This window comes from Pan paniscus, chromosome 20, assembly GCF_029289425.2.
Source record: "Pan paniscus chromosome 20, NHGRI_mPanPan1-v2.0_pri, whole genome shotgun sequence".
In the NCBI taxonomy this organism is placed as follows: Eukaryota; Metazoa; Chordata; class Mammalia; order Primates; family Hominidae; genus Pan; species Pan paniscus.
This window is the reverse complement of record NC_073269.2, coordinates 28390677-28408293: the sequence shown is the minus strand read 5'-3', so window position 1 is coordinate 28408293 and position 17617 is coordinate 28390677. Positions and strand designations below refer to the sequence as shown.

The window sequence follows — 17617 nt, the reverse complement described above, 5'->3', positions numbered from 1 at the left end:
ACATAAGCATACCCTTGTCCCCACAGCAGTAAATCCACCATACCTTTCCATTGTCCTTCTTCCAGGGATTTCCATAATAATTTCAGATAAACTTTCCTAATTTCCTCTAACACTTGCCAATGTCTTTCTGCTGCAGTCTTACCATTCATACAAGGAATCAAAAAATTTAAAGTAAATAAAGATAAACTTAGTTTTGTTTGAGGTGGTGGCTGGTGTCCTATCACCCTTTTTTTGTTTTCTCAACATGCGTTGTAACGTTTGATGTGCCTGGTGTAAGGAATTCCTGTTTTATGGGTCATAGCCCAAAGCTGTAGGAAAGTTTGAAAAGCATGACTAGTATAAGCAGGTCCATTGTCAGTTTTTAATTGTTTAGAAATCTCCATATGAGCAAATGGCGACAGACAATGTCACCATACATGACCGGATGTCTCACCCATTTGGCTTGTAGCATGTCTCTGATTAATAGAAGGCACAGAGAAGGCAAATCGAGGCTTATCCTTCTCATGTAATGGTATAGTAAAGAAAAAATCTTTAAGATCTATTACTACAAGAGGCCAGTTTTTAGGAATGGCTGCTGGGGATGGCAAGCCCTGCTGTAATGCACCCATTGGTTTAATTTGTGCACTAAAACTCTCAAATCATGCAGCAGTCGCCATCTTCTGGACTATTTTTAGGATAACAAACATTGGTGAATTCCGGGAACTGACTCCTCTAAATGTCCTGCATCCAATTATTCTTTCACCAACAGATGAAGTTGGGCTAGCTTCTCCTGTGTTATGGGCCATTGATCCACCCACACAGGTTTGTCACTAAGCCATTCTAAAGGTAAGGCAGTGGGTGGTGGAAAAGTATCAATGATCCCAATAATAAATCCTGATGTCCCAATCCTTTTTTTTTTTTTTTTTTTTTTTTTTTTTTTTTTTTTTTTGAGACGGAGTCTCGCTCTTTCGCCCAGGCTGGAGTGCAGTGGCGCAATCTCGGCACACTGCAAGCTCTGCCTCCCGGGTTCACGCCATTCTCCTGCCTCAGCCTCCCGAGTAGCTGGGACTACAGGCGCCCGCCACCACGCCCGGCTAATTTTTTGTATTTTTAGTAGAGGTGGGGTTTCACTGTGTTAGTCAGGATGGTCTCAATCTCCTGACCTCATGATCCACCCGCCTCTGCCTCCCAAAGTGCTGGGATTACAGGCGTGAGCCACCGCACCCGGCCCCAGTCCTTTTTTGTCTGTCTTTCCAGTTATTGATATTGGGTTAGGGTTTCCTTGTAGGAACTTTCCTAAACCTTTCCCACTCTGATATCCCATGTCCTTTGACATTTTAAACCCTAGGTTATAAAAGTTTTCATTTGTAAGTCTCATATCCAATGCTGTAAGTAAGTCTCGACCCCATAAATTGATAGCTATATTTGCAACATAAGGCTGGAAAGTACATGATTGTCCATCCGGACCAAGACAAGGTAAAATCTCAGCACTCCGTTGAACACTTTGAGCTGCTCCTACTCCCACTAGGGATGTGGAGATTAGTCTGAGGGGCCAGGATGGGGGTCAATCCTTACTGGATATTACTGACACATCAGCTCCTGTGTCCATAAGCCCATAATTTTTTTTTTTAATTTGTACCAAACAGGTGGGTCTATTAGAGGCTAAGGGTTGGAATAGATAGATTTTGCATGTAGTTGTGCTCCCAAACCCTTTATTTCCTCATTTCTCCTTTCATGCAGAAGGGTGTAATTTGCAGGGGATAAGCAATAATTGTGCTATATATTCCCCTGGTTCAAAAACACAAAGATCTTGTGACATTAAAACTACTTGAATTTCTCCTTAATCAGAGTCAACTACTCTGGGGACTACAGTGATGCCTTGCAAGTTAAGGCAGCTTTTGCCTAAAATTAGTCCCATGTATTCTGCTGGCAAATGTCCCCAAATGCCAGTGGGAACTTTGGAAGGTTTGTCTTCTCCAACTAATGTAATTCTATCTGTGGTGGGGATATCTAATCCTGCACTTCCTGGTGTTCCTGGGGAGAGGGAATCAATCAATATTCCTCCTGGGAACCACCCCTGAAGTGGGGTTGTGGTCTGAACTGGGAACGCCCTCATGGTTTGAGGGGCCTGGGTCCAGGCCTCCTTCTCATTTCCTGACAGGGGGTGCTATTCTGATGAAATTTTGAGTGGCATCGATGAGCCCAATGATTTCCTTTGTTACAGAGAGGACAGAGTCCTGGCATTATTTCCACTGGAGGTGGGGGGGGGGGCACCACATTGTAAGATCCCTTTTGTCCTGAGGTCTGGGGTGGCATTCCTTTTTAAAATGTCCAGTTTTTCCATAATTATAACATTCTCCCACTTTAGGGTTTGATCCTTGCCTCCTTTTAGATTTGTCAACTACTAAACTAGCCATTGCTTGAGCATGCTTGCAATCTGCATTTGCATTTCATAGGCTAGAGCTATGGTAAGCATTTCTGCAGCAGAGGCATGAGTGATCTGATGCTGCACTGCATCTTGCAGCCATGCGATAAATTGTGCATAAGGCTCCTGTGATCCCTGTGTGACATGTAGAAAAGACTGCACTGTAACTCCCTCTTCAGGAATTGTGCTCCAAACCTGCTTGGTGGCTAAGGAAGACTGGTGGTAAGTGGCCTCTCTGATGGGAGTGTTAATTGTTGTACCAGATCTGAAAAGGGGCCACAGCTCGTCAACATTTCCTCTGTAGTGTTTCCTTGAAGAGCGGTGCGATTCTGCCTAGCCTGGTCTGCACACATTTCTTGCCAATTTAAACTCCATGTCAGATATGCACTGGTGGATAAGCAAGTGCAAGCCAAAGGTTTCTCATCAAAAGGTGGAAGGCACATGGCTCTGAACACCGATTCTAACAGCCCTATAGTGAATGGGCTTTGCACTCCATTATTAACCACACCAGTTTTTAATTCTTTTAGTAATTTAAACTCTACAAGAGTGTGTTCATGTCAAAAATGTGGTGGATCATTCAGATCAAGCCTTATGGTAATAGGAAAAGCATAAGGTCCCAAAAGTTCCCCTGCCATAGCAGCAGCATGCAAAATTTGTTGTGTGGGGGTTTCTACTTCTGTTATTGGAGGGGGTGGCAGAGGCCAATTCTCTTCTCATTTTTTCTGCTTAGCAAATGGCCAATTCTCCTCCCCTTTCTCCTGCTCATTATTTTCAATATTCACTGTTGGAGGAACAAATGAGTTTTTTAATTCTTGAGACTCAGGAACTGACTTCTGTTTTCTGGCAGAATAAAGAGACAGCAGCAGTAGGACCATGCGAACCAAACCCCAAGCAGAAAAAACAGAAGGGTCTACTTTGAGACTTTTTGATGAGCCCATTTCAATCCCTCTCCTACTGTGTCCCAATTTTCCACATTAAGAGTGCCTGCCTGTGGAAACCATGGGTTATGTGTAATAACCTCCTGCAGAAGTTTAGCTAATGTCTGTGAATTAACTTGAGATCCAGACTGTTTCAACACAACTTTAGGCAACTGCACATAATGTTTTTCTTCAACAGACAAATGCTGCCCCATGGTACCATCATTCAGAAACTTCCCATTCCCAGTACTTTTTTAGAGCACTGACCTTATATCCACTGCCAGCATATTTGTCCTGGGGTCCCCATTCATCTTGTCTATTTCACTTCCTGTGCTCCAGCAGATCTTCCTCGTTCACTTCCTCGAAGTCCCTATTCATGACACCACTTTGCCACTGACCCTGGTGGACTGAACAAAGGAGGATAAATGCGGGAATAAAGACAAAGACAAAAGAGTATGTTTGGAAGAATAGGTCAGAGGGCTCCTTGCTTCTGGTGAAGAAGGGCCTGAGCTTCTAGAGCCCTTCACATTTATTGAGTAAAGGAGACAGGGAGAAGAGGGTGGTTGTCAGTCATCTGCTTGACTTAGTGCAGGCCTGCATGACAGCATTCTTTGAACAGTAGGCTCCAGATGTCCCAGTAGATAACCTCAAGGAGCACAGCACCAGGGAGTGACTGCCCTCAGTGTACCTTCTGGTGGCAGACACAGATGCAAGTTTGCCACATTCTGCATTCTTAACAGTTTGCTGTTTGATCATATAGCCTCCAGTGGAATGCTGAGTTGGTCATGACCCTCAGGCTTTTAGCATCCAGCATTTCATCCTTCCTTCCTTCTTTCCTTTCTTTCTTTCTTTCTTTCTTTTTGTGTGTGTGTGTGAAACAGAGTCTTCCTCTGTCACCCAAGTGTGGAGTACAGTGGTGCAATCTCAGCTCACAGCAACCTCCACCTCCCGGGTTCAAGCAATTCTCCTGCCTCGGCCTCTTGAGTAGCAGGGATTACAGGCATCCACCACCATTCCTGGCTAATTTTTGTATTTTTATTAGAGATGAAGTTTCACCATGTTGGTCAGGCTGGTCTCGAACTCCTGACCTCAGGTGCTCTACCTGCCTTGGCCTCCCAAGGTGGTGAGATTACAGGCATAAGCCACTGTGCTCAGACTTGTATGTTGATTTCTAATATAAAAATGAGATTTTTGAAGATTTTGGAGAAGAGGCACATATAAATTGCAAGCTAAGGCCTATCACTACACATTCAGCAAAGGAAGTGGATATAAACTACCAACTTCAGCACATCTGTCATGCAGTTGTTTGCTGCTAGGTGAAAAAGATTTAGGTGCTTTGGTGGCAAAGAATGTTGAATTACAAAAATTCTGAAAGAAGAGTTGGCTCAGCTTAAAGAGAAAAAAAAAATGCTTGTTAATGCCTTGTTGCACTAAAAGCTGTTACACTGTGGCCTTTAATAATTATAAACATTTTTAATGGATTCTAGTTTGAACATTAAATTCAACAGGAAAAATAAATGCACAGATAAAAGACACAGGTCATTTCAGAGCTTCAATGTGTGAACCCATTTTCTCTACTTAGAGTTTTGTTCATTAGTGGTATGAGTTAGTAGGAGTATTGCTTGAATATAATTTGACTTCCCTTTAGTCCATTACTTTTTGGTTTTAAAATTGAATGTGAAACCAGAAACCTACAGAATATAAATCTTGCTTGATGTGTGTATGTGCAATGTACATACGTGATAATAATTGATTATATATCATATTTATAAAAGAATTATTTTTACTGTTTTATGGAAACTTACTTTACACTGATATTTTATGATTGAAAACAACAACAAAGCACTTCTCTAAATACACAAAATCAAAATTTTAACTTTCTTTTAAAAGAGGTACATATATCTTCAGAAATAGGAGAGACACCCAGAAGATAAGGTAGGTGTTCTGAAGCACAAGGTGAACCATTTGAATGGGTTTTATTTTCAAACAATAAATTTTTAACAAATAAAATATTGGCATTGTGGGTGAAAAATTCTGAGTATCTTTTATACAAGATGAAATCCTGATTGATTGCAGATGTATTACTAACTTTAAACATCTTTTAATAAGTGCTTGCATGCTAACTAGAATTCAGACTCCTACCTGGCAGATGCATTTAGATATAATATTCTAACTTCATTTTATTTCTGAGGAGGCTTGTATATTTTCCTCTACGACACACAAAAATGGATTTTTCAGGCCATTTTATCTTTTACTTTAGAGCTATTAATTGTTCATTCAGTGGATTGTTTACAATGGTTTAATATCTCAAACAGGTTTTCTATAATTTGGTTAGTTAAATCTATATGTATTTGGTTAAAATATTCTACTTAAAAGTTTTAAACCAATAATAACTTAAAGGAGACTTAACTTCTGTTTCTCTGAATTTGATTTGTATTTAAATTATAAAAATATGTTTTCTAAGAATATTTTGTGTTCAAAAGCTTATTAAGGTATGACAACTTAATTTTCCTAAGTACAATTCCATATAAGATTAAATCTCCTTTTAGAAAAGAGAGTTTTTCACTACCAAATTTACCATTCCAGTGATGATTTTTTGTTTTGTTTTTACATTTACAGATTTTTATTTATTCCATAAATATTTAAATATCTGTTTGTGAAGATTCTGTCTTTACCACCAAGCATACTGATATGGCAAAGACAGACACTTTCTAATCTCATAGAGGATAGATCACATTGAAGGAGACTCATTCAGCCATGAACAGGTCACTTCTATCAGTGTTAACTGCTCAAAGTTAAAAGTGACATGAACCTATGAAGTAAAGTTTGGCTTTGTGTATGGGAGAGGATTGGAGGATGCCGGGATGTAGGTCAAGGAAGGTATCCTATGGAAGTGACATTTTAGCTAATATCTGAAGGATGGGTGACAGGAGGAAAAAGAATGCTTCAGAGAACAGCTTTTATAAAAGTCCTGAGTTTGAAAAAGTGGACATGTCCAAGGAAGTGGGAGAAGTACAGTGTGTGTGGAAGAAGAAAAGACACTGAATGAGGTGAAGGAACGATAAAGTAGGCAGTGGCTAGAGAAGGCTTGTAAGAACTCTGGAAAGTGGTAAAAATAATTGGGCCAAAAAGTAGTGTAATGAGATCTGCTTGTTAAGAACTATTTTTATCCATAGTAGTAAATAGACCTGGTAGAAGGAAATAATGATTGGCCTTCTGTTTGGAAGATCAGTTAGAAGGCTAGTTTATGAAAACTTTGAAAAGCAGTGGTGGCCTGAAGCATAGTGGTAGTAGAGATGGGAGCTCAGATGAGTTTGATAGAGGATTAAGAGGTAGGAGAGGCTTGCTGATGAGATGCTGTGGGGAAGGGATAGATGACTTCTTGATCTTGGATTTTATAGCTGGGTGGATGGTGTGCCTGAGATTGGAATGCTGGATTAAGCAATGTATATGAACAGGGCATGTTCCTGACCAAGAGTTATGTATATGTATTCCATGTTTTTATCTATTTCTCTACTTGTGTTTTAGTTGGTTAAAAATTATGTACCTAGCATGGATGAAGCATGAAAAGTACTTATGTAACTGAGAAACCAATGTTATGTTCTTACCTATGAAAATAATTAAATGGCTTTCTACTATTCTTTTCCTTCTTCCAATTTATTGATACTAAAATGCAATGGAAAGATTTCTTGTAGATGACCTGAGCTTTTGAATGCTTTTCAGATGAGATGCACACCTAAATGTTAAGAGTATTAGAGTTTGTGTTGATTTAATGATGCTTCATTCATTTGACTTGTAAGCATAGAATTCATGAGAAGAGACTTTGAGTAGAAACCAAGTGAGCACTCTACGATGGCTGAAGCCCATCAGAGCACTTATGGCCTGATTTTTCAACTTATTTCTTAATTGATGCCCCATAAATAACAAAAGTGGTCTTGTATTACCCTTAATGTCTTAGAGTTATATCAATATTTTGCTTCACCAGTAATCTGTGAAAATGAAGTTTATTTAGTAAACAAGAGTTGTTGTTTATCTACTATATGCTATAATATTTACTAGATCAGTCAGTGCCAAAGAAAAACACTTATTTTGCCTTTCTCACGAGGAGTAAAACTAATTTCCACAGAGTGTTTGTCTAGCCAGCATTTAAATACTTCTGGTGATGACAGACTTGCTAACTACCCCTAAGCAGTCCTTGGGTTTCTACTGTATTAATTCATGTTTTTTTTAAATGGCAAATGAAGTATTTTTGAAACAAAATAGACAGTGATGTGTTTTCTGCTGTGTTGGTACACACTGGAAGCTGGAATGCAGACATGCTCTTCTGTGATTTATGCAACTCCGGGAGACAGTGTGCAATCTGGCCCCCAGAGAGTTCCATCAGGGCACCCTTCGACTACTCACTGAGTGGCCATCTCCTACATTAAGATTTCTGCTCCTGAGAAAAAATATGTGTCTCACTTGGTTGCACAACCAACCTCTTCTGTATGAGTTGGGCCACCATCTTATAAGACCATATCACATGAAAGTCTTATTGGGACTCTCATTTTGGGTAATGCTTGTCTCTGATGTCACCCACATGACTCACCAAATCTCAGGTGAGTCCCACTGTGCTCCAGAGATGGTTCTCTTTTATGGTATCAATCCTGACAGATGTAACCAGAACATCCCTTTAGGTCCCAGATAGCTTGGTTTCCTCATTTTAAGGAGAATGGATATTTCTGCATCACCAGCACCATAAATATCATTAGGGCAGACACTACACTTTATTCCATTTCTGTGTGGGATAATATAAACTGAATAGAAGGAATAAACCTTTAAAAAGCCCTTCCTACTCCTCACTTTTTAATCTTGAAATAGCTTGGTGATGAGATGCGGGGAAGAATACTTCTAAAACTATGGTTAAGTATTTTTTTTGAAAATTTAAATCTTAATTTACTCTACAAATAACTCAGACTTTTTTGCCTCACTGTGATCTAAGCATATGCATGCATTTAGTAGTCTAATTACAAATTAGTTATAAATATATTTTACCAGATAATTACCTTGTGAATATCCAAAATTAAAATCAGTATGTTCAGAACTAATTTGTGGTGATGAATATATATAAGCCAACTTTTGAATAAGCAATTCATAGCTACTTATTTTGGAGAGTCCTGGATAGTGGTGACCATGTATGCTGTCTGTTGAGTGATGTATTCTTCCTTAAATATTTGTGTATTTGCACTGTTATAGTGTTGCTTCCTTAAGGCCTTTGTGTGTTACATTTTCTATGCTTTGGGGTATGGGTATGTCTTACATATGGCTGTCTTCTGGATATTTTAGACCATCTATTGTGGTGAGATTAAGTGAATGAAAGTAGAATATATTTCCTGTGAAGCCCATGAGGAAATTAATGAAATGTTAATAAAGAAATACATGTTTGAAATTTGAGTTTACTTAAGAAGTAATTTGAGTTTACTTCAGAGAAATTAAAAATTGTATCAGGTAAGGCAGGCCATGTGTTGTGTCTTAAGGGTGTCTGTAATATGCCAATTCTTTGCATGCCCAAAGCCAGTGTCATCTTGCTCAGAATGTGAGATAGGGATATATGCTGTCAAATTACTTTTTCGACAGGAAAATGGATGCTCTGCCTTGGAATGAGAGAGTGTGTGTGCATGTTCGGTCTTCTTGTGACAATAAGTGCTGAAAACAGGGTAGTCACCCATCTTCTCAGTTTCTCATTGATTTTGCTCCTTTTTTTAAGCAGCCCCAGATGTAGATGTGGTGAACATGGTGGTCTGTGTGTTCTGAAGCTTGCTTTGTGCCTCTGTTATTCTGTTCTGCACTGGAGAGCAGATGGTGTGTGGTCATGTGTTTGTTTTGTATTATGATAAGAAAAAGAAATAAGTGTCAGTGTATTGGGGAAGTGGAGTGGTTAACACTAGTCAAATTCTTATGTTTAGAGATTATTTCATTATTATCTTTACAGTAAATGGAATTTTATAAGGGCTCATTTGTCCAGCTTGTCTCTAGGAAGTTTTGTAGTAGCTAGGGGCTATCTCTTGTGTTTCTTCAGAAAACTAAATAAACAGAAATCAAGTCCTATACACCAGAAACTATGACATGCTTATATTACAAATGAATCGGTCTAGAGTGCCTTTTTTTTTTTTTTGATTTGGAATCTCACTCTTGTCTCCCAGACTGGAGTACAGTGGTGTGATCTTAGCTCACTGCAACACCCACCTCCTGAGTTCAAGTGATTCTCTTGCCTCAGCCTCCCCACTAGCTGGGATTATAGGTGCCTATCACGATGCCTGGCTAATTGTTGTATTTGTAGCAGAGATAGGGTTTCACCATGTTGGCCAGGCTGGTCTTGAACTCTTGACCTTAGGTGATCCACCCTCCTTAGCCTCCCAATGTGCTGAGATTACAGGTGGGTGCCACTGCTGTTGGCCTGTCTAGAATACTTTTAAATACTCTTCTAAGTTTAATCTAAAGCATTCAAATTGCAGACAAACTTTGGTGAAAAGCATTTCTTAGCCAGGTTTGCTTGTATTTGCATTAAATCAGATAAACCAGGGGTCAAGTGTTTCTATTTCTCTTCTACCTGCGCTAGACCTGTTAAGCCAAACACACTCATCATGATAGCAGTAGAAGCAGAAGTCTTAAGATCTAAGAGTTATTGAGCACTAGCTACCAGGATCCTAATTATTTTTTACACATTATCTTTTTTATTCATTGGGAGGTGGAGGCTGCAGTGAACCAAGTTTGTGCCATTGCACTCCAGCCTGACAATGGAGCAAAACTCCATCTCAAAAAAACAAACAAAAAAAAAAAAAAAAGAAAGAAAGAAAGAAAAAGAGATGTAGATGTAATTATTATCCTGAAGATTAAGATGAGGGAATAGAGACCCAGAGAGGCAGCCAGCTATTAGAACTCAAACTGTTAAGTTTGTCTCCAGGACTGTTTTTTTTTAATTATTATTATACTTTAAGTTTTAGGGTACATGTGCACCTGGGATGCAAGGCTGGTTCAATATATGCAAATCAATAAATGCAATAAATGTAATCCAGCATATAAACAGAACCAAAGACAAAAACCACATGATTATCTCAATAGATGCAGAAAAGGCCTTTGAAAAATTCAACAACACTTCATGCTAAAAACGCTCAATAAATTAGGTATTGATGGGATGTATCTCAAAATAATAAGAGCTATCTATGACAATCCCACAGCCAATATCATACTGAATGGGCAAAAACTGGAAGCATTCCCTTTGAAAACTGGCACAAGACAGGGATGCCCTCTCTCACCACTCCTATTCAACATAGTGTTGGAAGTTCTGGCCAGGGCAATTAGGCAAGAGAAGGAAATAAAGGGTATTCAATTAGGAAAAGAGGAAGTCAAATTGTCCCTGTTTGCAGATGACATGATTCTATATCTAGAAAACCCCATTGTCTCAGCCCAAAATCTCCTTAAGCTGATAAGCAACTTCAGCAAAGTCTCAGGATACAAAATCAATGTACAAAAATCACAAGCATTCCTATACACCAATAACAGACAAACAGAGAGCCAAATCACGAGTGAACTCCCATTCACAATTGCTTCAAAGAGAATAAAATACCTAGGAATCCAACTTACAAGGGACGTGAAGGACCTCTTCAAGGAGAACTACAAACCACTGCTCAATGAAATAAAAGAGGATACAAAGAAATGGAAGAACATTCCATGCTCATGGGTAGGAAGAATCAATATCGTGAAAAAGGACTGTGCTTCTTACCCCTGCCAGACTACCTACCATAGAGACATGATCCGCTCACCAAACAAACACTAACTGAAAACCTCCTGTGTGCAGTTCTCCCTATTAGGCACATCAAGGGAAAAGATGGTCAAACCAAGGGGAAAATGTAAGTGTGTCAATTCAGGGTTCTGGTTTCCAGAAATAAATTACAGCTTAGCTATTCAACAGCTCATTTTAGCTAATATTTGAGCACAAAAGTTAGACCTTCCCTTCTGTGTTGGTCAGGAATGGAGACTGGTGTTTTGTGGAGTGAGGGGCTTGCAGAGGTCGTGTTAGTACGTGAACTGACTGACGGGGATTTGTTTGCCCTTAAAAAGGGGGAGTTCAACAAGACACTAAAGCAGAACGCTGGCAGACTGAGGCCCGGTGGAAAAGTACAGTAGAACCCTGAAAAAATCCTGCCAAGGAGGAAATTTTTAACATGTTCTCATTGGAAAGGATAGCATGTGGAAGGGAGGTGGTCTTTCACATGGGGGGAGATATGCTAGAAGTGAAAAATGGTGGGCATGTATTCTACAATTCTGTTGGTCCTCTGTGTGGTGGGTAGTGGGGGGGCTCTCTTATCTCTTGTGGACACCCACTTTAATCTCACTGAAAGTGCTGAACCCTGTTCAAGGACTCATATGAAACCTACTTTTGAAGAGATTTGAAACTGTAAACTCATAAGTGTTTGGGAAATTTAGTTTTGCTTTGGGTAGGGCCAATGTCTTGAGGACAGGTCTATTGTTATTTTACATAACAGAAAATCAAGGTTTTCCCTCAGAATTTGCATTGGGGTGATCCGAAGTGGTTCATAACATGTGATATGAGTGAAGTAAGGGCAACAGTTGAATTGACTTGATTACTAATCTAAAAATTTGTCCAAGATCAAATGTGATAGCCTCTGGAAGGTATTATTTCTTTGTTGTATTGCTTTTTAAGCAGGAGGAGCAACATGTACTGGAGGACAGTGAGAGGAAGACCTTCTGTCTCCTTTGAGTGTGTTTGAGATGGGGTCACCAGTGTGTCTAGTTTCTTTTATAAGTGTGCCTGAGCAAGTTATGAAATTGGCAGGTCTTGCATTGTGGTAGACACTTAAGGGTCTGTTTTCTTCTATTTGTGGATAAGGACTATTTTGAAACTAGTAATAAATAGAGAATTGAAGTCATGCATGCTACCAGCTCAATTTTCACTGACTTATCTTCTGTATTTACTACTATTATTATTATTTTCATTGTTATTTTTCTTATGACATTGGAAGAGTTTCAGCAAAATAATAGTGGAAAGCAATATGGATTAGTAGACTAGCATTCTGGCTCCTTTCTTGTCTCATCTGTTGAAGATCACTATCAGCAAGCTTGCATTGGGAACCATTTCTTGACATCTACACCTGGTACCAGGCTCTAGAACTGCAAAGATGGATATAATATGATTCCACTTCTAAAATTCACCAGTGCCTTACAATCAGCAAGAAGAAGTGGAGAACTGGCAAGTGAGAAGCTGCAGTGGAAAGAAAAGGTGATACTCTCACATGTGCAGCTTTTCCATGTGGAGGAGAAGAATGTGGGAAAGGAGAAATATACATTTAAACCAAAAAAAGCAGTTTAAGTACAGGATTTGAAGTAGAAAAATATGAGACTTATTTGGTGACAGGGTAGGACAAGAAGTGGAGTGTGAGAAAAGAATATAGTTTGGGAGGGTCGTGTGGAGATGAGATGATAAGAGATGTTGGAAACATGAATGATTGCTTAGAATTATGATGGGGGCTCAGCTCTGTAGGGTGTTATGAGCCATCAAATGTTTTGCAGCAGGGCTGTAATATGAGCAGCTCTGTGTGTTCAGAGAGAACACTGGTAACCTTTCAAAAAGTTTAAGCTTGAAAAAAGACAATGTGTTCAGCAAAGTGCAGTGCAAACTTGGAATCTGGTACCCTCTTTGATAGAATACATTTTCCCTTTTTTAAGAGACTTTTGAGCCCAGAATGTATGGGCTGCCTTCGTAAACATGGCTAAATCATAATGGAAAAGTTAGATATTTATTTTCCACAAATCAAATTCAATTAGACAATGTTTAATCTTCCCTAACAGGGTTTTACTAATTGGTATTTAAACTCTTTAAAGAGTAGGCATATTTACAAAGCAGGGACTCCTTTTCTTTCAAAAATATTGAACCTGGACACTGGGAGCTGAATGGAGATATGTGTAAAATAATTTTGGACAAACGATTACTGTAATGGGCATGCCAAAAGCTTATATGAATCAGTAAAAAGTTAAATAATTCAATAGCAAAATAAGCAGAAGACATGACTAGGCAATTCAATTTTTTTTTTTTTTTTTTGAGATGGAACTTTGTTATTATTGCTCAGGCTGGAGTGCAATGGTGTGAGCTCAGCTGACTGCAACCTCCACCTTCCAGTTTCAAGTGATTCTCCTAACTAAGCATCCTGGGTTGCTGGGATTACAGGTATGTGCCACCACGCTGGCTAATTTTGTATTTTTAGTAGAGACGGGCTTTCTCCATGTTGTTCAGGCTGGTCTCGAACTCCTGACATCAGGTGATTCGCCCACCACAGACTCCCAAACTGCTGGGATTACAGGTGTGAGGCATCGCACCCAGCCTGGGAAATATTTTTTTAAATAACATGTTCCATTAAACTATTCATAAATGGTAAGTGTAGGGAAACAAGAGTTTTCTAACACTGTTACTGGAAGTATAATTTGATGTCATGTTTGTACATAGCAGTTTTTGCACTTTGCATCAGTGGCCTTTAAAATGTGCTATATTTCTTAATATAGCAATTTTAACTAATAAATTAATTAGTTTTAACATAATGAAGCAGGGTCACTTGTCTGGGGTATATACCTGAGATACATCATCTCATGTCAAGGAAATCGAGTAGATGGACACACAAGAAGTTGGTTTAGGCGTGGAGGTTTAATAGGCAAAAGAAAGGAGAATAGCTCTCTCTCCTGAATCTCCTGAGAAAGAGTGGGGCACCCAAGTGGGACTTCCAGCCCTCAGTGAAGCACAGCGGATTTTACAGACTGGCTTCAGGAGGCAGTGTCTAATTTACATAGGGCTCAAAGATTGGTTGGATCAGGTGTGGACATTTACACAGTGCATGAGAAACCTGGCTGCCCCACCCTAATCTTCTATTATGCAAATGGAGCATTTGCCAGCACTGTGTTGGCTGCTTCTTACTCTACATCTGGTTTACAAAGACAAGGGAAGACGGAGCTACCATTTTGAACATGCGCAGTCCACATGTAGCTCCTTTCCTATTGGCACAGCTGCTGGCATTTATTCATGCAAGCTTCCACCTTGGTTATCTATGTTTGCAGCTCGATTTTACAGGCTGCTCTTTGTTAAAAAAGAAATAATTTGTGTGTTGCTTTTTATTAGAAGGGAAACTTTACCAAGGACTTCCTTGCACTTACCATCTGCCTAAATAATTTCTTTTTAAGTCCAGTATCTACAACAGTTAATGTCATGGGAAACATTTATAACATATTTGTATGTATGAATAAGCAAGACAGCAAACTCTAGTTGTTCTTTTTAATTTATCTATACAAATGTGTTGGGTACAAGTGTAATCTAGTTACATGCATAGATTGCATAGTGGTGAAGTTAGGGCTTTTAGGGTATCCATCACTCTAACAATGTACATTAAAACTATTAAGTAATTTCTCATCACCCACCCCCTACCCTACCTACCTTCTCACCCTTTCAGGTCAGGTGTGCTGGCTTTCAATGACCAACACAACAAAGAAAAAATAATTGTTTTCTGAGACTTAGAATTAAAAATCAACCTAAGAGAAAACATGATTCCTAAGCCAGTAAAACATGTTTATATATATATATATTTGCTTATACTCAAGAAACGTATACGGAGTCTTTCCCATGCACAAACCCCAAAGTAAAGCCAAATGATTCTATGCAATAAACATCATGATAGTAACTTCAATTAAAAAAAAAGCTTTCTCCAGTGAATGTAAATTCTAAAATAAAATGAAGCAATTGTCTCTCCAGATGTGCAGAAATCAGTATAAAGACCCAGAAATACACAGGAAACACAGATAAGCAAGGTTTATGCCACTTTTAAAGAAATTCCATAATTCTTCAGTACTCTAAGAAAAAAAAATTATTGAAATGACTTTATAAGACTTTTAAAAAGGGCCAGGTGCAGTGGGTCACTCCTGCAATCCCAGCACTTTGGGAGGCCGAGGTGGGTGGATCATGAGGTCAGCAGTTCGAGACCAGCCTGACCAATGTGGTGAAACCCTGTCTCTACTAAAAAATACAAAAAAAAAATTAGCTAGGTGTGGTGGTGGGCACCTGTAATCCCAACTACTTGGGAGGCTGAGGCAGGAGAGTCTCTTCAAATTGGAAGGTGGAGGTTGCAGTGAGCCAAGATTGCACCACCGCACTCTAGCCTGGGCAATGAGAGCAAAACTCCATCTCAAAAAAAAAAAAAAAAAAAGACTTTAAAAAGACTTCAAAATATAGATTTTAAAGAAGCTCAAAGATGTTGCGGGAAGTCAGGGACCCCAAACGGAGGGACCAGCTGGAGCCACGGTAGAGGAACATAAATTGTGAAGATTTCATGGATATTTACCACTTCCCAAATAATACTCTTATAATTTCTTATGCCTGTCTTACTTTAATCTCTTAATCATGTTATCTTCATAAGCTGAAGGTGTACGTCACCTCAGGACCCTGTGATAACTGTGTTAACTGTACAAATTGATTGTAAAACGTGTGTTTGAACAATATGAAATCAGTGCAGATATCGCTAAATTCTTTTCCTAGCAAGGAATATTGATATTAATACTCTAGGAAAAGAATTTCATTCCTGGGGGGAGGTCTATAAACGGCCATTCTGGGAATGTCTGTTCTATGCGATTGAGATAAGGACTGAGATAAGCCCTGGTCTCCTGCAGTACCCTCAGCTTACTAGGATTGGGAAACTCCAGCCTGGTAAATTTTTGGTCAGACCAGTTCTCTGCTCTCAAACCCTGTTTTCTGTTAAGATGTTTATCAAGACAATACGTGCACCGCTGAACATAGACCCTTATCAGGAGTTTCTGATATTGCCCTTTGAAGCACGTGATCTTTGTGACCTACTCCCTGTTCTTACACCCCCTCCCCTTTTGAAATCCTTAATAAAAACCTGCTGGTTTTGTGGCTCAGGTGGGCATCATGGTCCTACCGATATGTGATGTCACCCCCAGCGGCCCAGCTGTAAAATTCCTACCTTTGTACTCTTTATTTCTCAGACCGGCCGACAATTATGGAAAATAGAAAGAACCTATGTTGAAATACTGGGGGCAAGTTCCCCCAATATCTGGCATGCCAACATGGTTTTATCCTAAGTGCATGTGGGAACCCGATTCCCTTTGGTAGGTGTGGAGAAATGTTTATTGGTCCAGACCACAGAAACGCTTGTTCGGCTCCCTGATGATTGGTGAGTTGTCTGTGTACTGTCTGGGGTAAGTATGGGTCACACAGAGTCTAAACATTATGCTTATCTCTACTATATTAAATTCCTGTTAAAACAGGGAGGAGTTTGAGTGACCATGGAAAATATGGTCACCCTATTCAGGGTGGTGGAAGAACACTGTCCTTGCTTTCCTGAAAAGGGAACGTTAGATGTGGAACTATGGGATCGTGTTGGTGTAAAATTCCAGGAACTGGTCCCGACAGGAAATTATGTTCCTGTCACCGTTTGGGGTGATTTGGCCTTGTAAGTGCCATCCTAATGACATACCAATCCCATAACCCCCTGCAGTTACCACAATTTTCTGAATCTGGCAACCCTCTCTCTACCTCTTCCTCAGCTTTCCTCTTCTGTTCGGCCTTTGTTATCTGCTCAGCGTCTCCCTTCACCTACTCCTCCCCCACCTGATGATGTTGAGTATTCAATATCTAACTCTGGTGACTTTGGCTTAATGTCACCCCCAGATGATCTTATTTCTTTTCATGAAGAACCAATACTTGTGGCTCTCACGGCCCTGACACAGACAGCCCAGGACCATATCTATGCTAACTCTTCCCTCTCCAAACCTTTGCGGTCTTTGCCTCTGGAGCCACCTAATGGCTCTGGGACCAAACTATAATTCACCTGTACTTCTGCAGACCATCCCCCATCTACTGCAGCCCCTCACCCTCCTGTCATTTTGGTCCCTCATCCAGTCACTTTGCCATCCATTCAACCTGCTTCTCTGTACGTTTCTTCATGAATGGATGCCAATAATCACCAGTATGCTTCTGCCTCTTCTGCTCCCCCATGCCCCTTTCTCACACTCTCATACCAGTCTGACTTCCTCAACTTAGTTTCCCTTATCTACACATGATTTTCCTGTCATTTCTATGCTGACTCTGTCTCATGTTCCTGCTCTTGAAACTTCCACCCAACGCTTATTATGCCAAAACAAACAAACAAGTGGATTAGAGGTGTGGGCTTATCTGGTCGTGCTGGAACCTCCTAATGCTCGGATACAAGTGCATCAGTATGTGCCTCTCAATCTTACGTTT

At 39.7% G+C, this 17617-nt stretch overlaps 1 pseudogene; it reads right to left on the bottom strand.

The window, feature by feature from the left end:
* LOC100967297 (zinc finger protein 254-like) overlaps positions 1-17617 on the bottom strand; it is a 73966-nt pseudogene that overhangs the window by 2403 nt on the left and 53946 nt on the right.